Genomic DNA, 6000 nt, shown 5'->3' with positions numbered 1-6000 from the left:
TGGAGATAACCAGTACATATGGTTGTTGAACCTCTCTGGGGGGAGAAATGGTACTAGTAAGTAATCTTGATAGTAATCTTATGGTAAGAAATGGTACTAGTAGATCTTGTAGTTGCTTCTATACAGCATGATTTAGAAAAGAAAATCAATGAAAGCCTACCTATGATCTTATCTTTAAACGCGTTTTATTCAAAACTTGAAAATGTTCACTTACATCCCTTTGCTTCTCACTGCATCACACATGACACCTGCTGTTCGTTCGGTGATGCTGGATGAACCTTTTGCTTCAAATAATAGTACTTTAACGATACAGGATTTCTTTCCTTCTGAAACCAGATTCATCGAATACTGATGGAGGATCAGCGCATAACTCATACTAGAAAATTTTAGCAATTTGATATTCCATCTTGTTATCCCATATTTGTCCATCTTTACTGTTCATACCATTCGGTGTAAAAGATGATTCTGCTACTCTCGTAACAGAAGCTAAAGACATAACTGCTTACCTCCTTTACAAAGAAATGCCACAAAATTGTTTGCCTTCAATATCCTTTGATGTTACTACCCGAACGTTAAAGCTCTTATCGCAACTCACCTTATCAACAGCGAGCAATACCATTACCAACATGAGAGGAAAGAAACTTCTGGGGGCTTTAGAAACAGATTGTGATTTCCAAACTGGGAGACAAAAAGGTGTAAATATTTAGCATTCTATTGTTGTATTGCTCATTGCTCTCATCAAGACTTGTTCTATCGTTGAATCACTACAGGTTCTAGACCACCTGAATTTGTCACTGCGTTAGATCGTTGGATAGCTGATGCTTTAGATGATGTTTAATGTAATCAATTTTTTTTTATCGCATAATGTACTCAAAAGTTTCAGATAGTGTTGTAAGTATATGTCTGCATATTTAGCATAATTCACACAACCAGCTGCGTAAAAGAGAAGTAACTTAGTGTTTGCAAATGAGAACTGCCACCGACTTAGAGGGTGCAGAATTGCAGCATTGCCAATCTCAATATTGGCAATTCCTGTTTGTCCCACCCTTACGGTGGTGGCAAAAGATTGTAGAAAAGATGATGTAAGTTAATCAAAAAGAAGTAGGGAAATTTTGGTCAATTTGGACTTTTTTTTATGTTGCACAGGAATTTTGTTTTCCAGCGCTCTAAACAGTTTAATAACTCCAGTCACAAATAATTTTGTTACTGAGCTCGCTTAGATCTTTTAGAATTATCATTCTGACATTACCATATCATTGTGAGACATTTTGTACTTCGAAAAAAGTTTAAGTCAGGGAAAATTTTTCGTGAACTTCACTGCAATAGTTGATTTTAGAATGCAAATTCAGGGTCCCCCCCCTCAAAGCGATGGCGCACCCCTCAAGTGTGACGGAGTACCCATCCAGAATAAAAGTCCTCAAAAAAGAAAGACATACCCCTTGAAAAAACTGCCTTAAAAATTCCAATGACACAAAGCCGCTCCATGGACCCCCCCCCTATCCCCCCCCCCCGCCTGTGCACCCTTATTGATTAGAATTTTTTTCTGTGAGAGTTAATTGTTTTACTATTATAGAGTGGTTTCTGCGAGGTTTGAGAATTTTTTTTAAGTAATAGAAATTATTTTTATTTCAATAGAGGATTATTTCGTCTCTCCCCCCTTCCCCCCAAAACCCGACGCTCAAGGTGCTGGGACTTTTTACCCCTTCTTGCTGGAAGGGTAAGAAGTAATTTGCAACAGGTTTCACTTTTTTTTTTTTTGGATGTTTGGGTTTGGCCATTTTTTGGCCTAATTTTACTGTACTATTTATTTTGCCTGTGTACCGGGACGGGAGAAACCTGGAATGGTATCAAAAGCAGATTTTTGCATCCCATCAGCTTTATTTCGATTGGGCCAGACAGCCCTTAGGCGCAGTACGTTACCTTATATTTCAGGTTCACATTGGGAGCTCGTTTGTATCAAAAAGTTATATCAAAAGTCGCTCGTTTTTCGATTTGAATCATTCTAAATCGCAGTTCTTCAATTGTTTTCTTTTTCATCTACACCGACAGTGACACTTTATTTTCTCATTTTCGTACGGGAGCGCAGTTTCACCTGACTGTTATTAGTTAAGAAATAGGTATTTTTCTTGATTTAAATAATCTACTTGTGATTAGGAGTAAGTTCTATGTTGTTTCCTTTTGATTTAAACGTAAAGGAAACAATATGTTTTCTAATAGCATATTTCAAATTTTGAAATGTATAAGCATGAGGTAGATAATTTATAATATACCATTCATCCAAAAATGTATCATATGCGACAAACTAAATTAATTCAGATAAATACGACAAAACGAATTTTGACGCGTCGACAAAATTTATTTAAAATAATAAAGGAGCAGAAAATTTCCAAAAGTACCACGTCTTTGTGGTGAGGGAATGAATTGTACCCACCTCAAAACGTTTAGGAGAATTTAGTGCCACCAATAGCACAATTTCCGAATTGCCCATAGTCGGAAATAACAAATGCTTCTTTTTTTATACTAATTTTGCTTAAAATGTTAGAAAACACCATATTTAGTCGACGCCTCAACGCTATTGCTGCGAATCAAGAGATTGTTCGAAAAAACATTTCAAGTTTTTTTAATATGCATTGATCCGCCAATTGCACGTTTACTACAGTACCCATCTTTTAAATTAGAAAAAGACTATTGGGACACACTCCAATAAACACGAGATTATACAGGGTGTCCCAAAAGGTCGCTTACAAACTTAACATGCTGGTCTGTCATATCATGATTAACAAGATTTACATAGTAACATACGTTCGCAAACACAATGCTGGTATCTACACACACACAGACAGACACACAAAGTCAGACACTAACGGATGCACACATGTTGCATATTTATTACACAAAAATGATTTTACGCAACATTTTAGTTGTCAAGGAAGGCTAATAGCTGTTGTTGAAATTTGTTGCCTTTAACTGCCATAGCGTCGCAACGACAAAGTACCGATCGTCGTAATAACGATCTATTCCGACAAGATTTCACCGATAGCTGCGTTGTCGTTGCAACGTGATTATGAGAGCTGGCGGGTCGCAAATTTTAGCAATTGCTTCAAGCTTTCCATAAAAACTAAAATTTTGTGTAAAATCGTCTTTGTGTAAGAGATATGCGACATGTCGTGTATCCGTTAGTGTCTGACTTTAGTGCATGTAGTGCGCCAACATTGCGTTTGCAAGCACATGTTCCTATGTAAATCTTGTTCATCATGATATGACAGACTTGCATGTTAAGTTTGTAAACGACCTTTTGGGACACCCTGTAGACCGAAAAAACTACGCAACGTTCACTCTAGGTGGGAATTCAAGTCGAAATTAGAGTTAAATGTTTTCGCAAATACATTACATATAAGAAACCCTGAACCCTTCATAGAAGTAAAAAGGAACATTGCTTCGTTGAAATGATTTGTACTTAATCAGTTTCTCTAAATACATAGTTAAAATACCACCTTTTAATTAAGTGTTCAGTGTTATTAACGTTTCCCTAAATTTGTGTTTAAATAACTGTTCAGGCTAAAATAATTCAAACTAAACAAAATCACATTTCTGCGACTTAAAAATAAAGCTAGTAATCATCCAATTATTTCTTAACTAAAGAAAGCATTAAAACCGTCAATTTCTAGACAGAAATATATCATTTACTTATAGAAAAAAGCATCAAATTCATATGTATCAGTTAAATAAATAGGATTGTTATGCTTAAGTTTTTAATAAAACAATTCAGCGAATCATTAATTAACCGACGATTTTTTTTAACACTGAGAACAAAATAGCGACAAAATCTATTTTAGCAGTGTTAAAATCAAAGTCCCTTTGCAAGCATTGGCCAGAAACAAAGAGAATAACCGTTTAATAAAAACAATACTTAAGTTTTAATGTCGCAATGCAGTAGCTTAACAAATAGCAATAACCAAATAGTGGTAATGGTTTTTTAACATATAAAACAAAATAGTGAAAAGAACTTTTAGCATTGCTAAAAATCTAAGCCCAGTTGCAAAACACTCGTTTAAAGAAAGAAAACATGAAGACGAACAAATAACACAGTCGAAACATTTTGTATCATCCATTTTCAACTATGCGCGTGGCAGGCTAGAAAAGCAAAAGCGGTATCTCACGTAAACAGCAACATAAAATCTCCGCAAACTATACGTGTTGTTACTTTCAGATAAAAATATTCCGAAATAGCAGAAAAAAATCCAATGCTGCATTTTTCAGTAAATGAAAAATAACCGGAACTTATGAGTTTTGGAGCGAAAAAAAACCACCCAAAAAGAGTACACATTTGTAATATTTTCCCCTAACATCTTCTCGGAAGCTTCGTTTAAAAAACGAAACTTTAAAAAAAATCTAAAATTAAACACGTTAAAAAGAAAGAAATGCCGCACAGTCTATCTGTACACATTTCATCTGTGCGTTCCTTAGAAATATCTCCTTGCTGCTATGTTTCTAAAAATACTTCCTTACAATATTACTACATAAAGTAATATAATTAGAACCAAACGGAAGATTCCTTCACTTTATTTGAATGAAGCATTTTTGAAAAATAACCGTAATTAATTAAATTTAGTTTCCAATTAAACTGAAAGAGTTTACTAAAGCTCAAGCATTTTACAGTTAATTCCGCCTTGCGTTCGTATTTTTTTCCGCATTACACGTGAAGGAAAAGTATTTCACTAAGTCGTACTGGTTAAATAATGAAAATTCAAAAATAAATTACTGTTGCGCTTGAAATGTTTCAATGTTTATACCACTGATAACCTGTAAACGCAATGAGATGAAAGAAAAGAGATATTAATTTATTTAATTCATTTACAGAGAAAAAAAAAGACAGAGCGCACTAAAATATATAAAAGTGACTAAATAAAGGAAATAGCTAAATAAAGGAAATAACAGTATTGCATTCTTCAACTTAACGCATGTATTATTGGTTAAGTTCATACATTGGTACATTTATCATGCAGCATGATTAATAAATTCTTATTTGTTATGCTATTTTCAGTTAATGCGTAAAAATTTGTGTGCAAACGCTGGCACAACCGGAATTTTATTTTGGTGGTTTCTTAAAATCGTCATTAGATATTAACATAATTTATTAGCTTGTTCGAATAGACAATATGGCTTAAAGTTACGCGAACTCTGAGAATTGTGGGCTCACATGCACTGGAGTAAATGTTGCACCACCTATTATAATCTGGCCTGAAAGAATGTGTATAAGTCATTGCATCATTTCTCTTGTCTTTGTGTATCAGTAAACGAATGCAATGTTTTACTTCGTATTCCAAAGTTATGCTTTGAATCCAAGTCCTCGTTTGAAAGATCTCGAATTTCAGTTTATGTGATATATTTTTGATAGTACAGGTTTGCTGCTTTGAAAATGCGTGATGCGTCTGTATGTGTGTGTGTCTGCTTATATGTCTGTATAATATCAGGTAAATATTACTTTTAAAGATAGGGAACTACATCAAATAGACATTGTAGTGTGCGTTTGTACCGCTAAAAAGTAAACATTTCTAATTTATAAACGTCATGATGCAAAAAGACGTTAGTCGGAGATAAAAACGAAAATGCAAAATTTACATTGCCATTTCTTTTTATCTATATCCGCAATTCAAATAAATATAGGAGGCACTGCAATCTGTGGCCAACGGCTGCTGAAAGCCATGATCTGTTCGGTGAAACATCTGCCTTGTTTGCACAAAGATGAAATGTTTTACCCCTTTGGCTCATTTTCTAAGTCACCGGAAGGTGGCGTATTCAAAATCTAGAGCTACGAATTTATTTCCGCTAATATGATAATGAACACTAACGACCCCTAAATACTTTATTAAACAATGGGGTCTTTTCCAAAATTTTAAAAGTATTTTTTTTTCTGAAAAAGCAGGCTTAAAAACATAGGATCTGACCAATTTTTAAATAATTTCTTTAAGTTTAATATTTAAAAAAATTTCTTAAATC

This window comes from Uloborus diversus, chromosome 2 (assembly GCF_026930045.1).
Source record: "Uloborus diversus isolate 005 chromosome 2, Udiv.v.3.1, whole genome shotgun sequence".
Classification (NCBI taxonomy): domain Eukaryota; kingdom Metazoa; phylum Arthropoda; class Arachnida; order Araneae; family Uloboridae; genus Uloborus; species Uloborus diversus.
Note: the sequence above shows the minus strand (reverse complement) of the source record.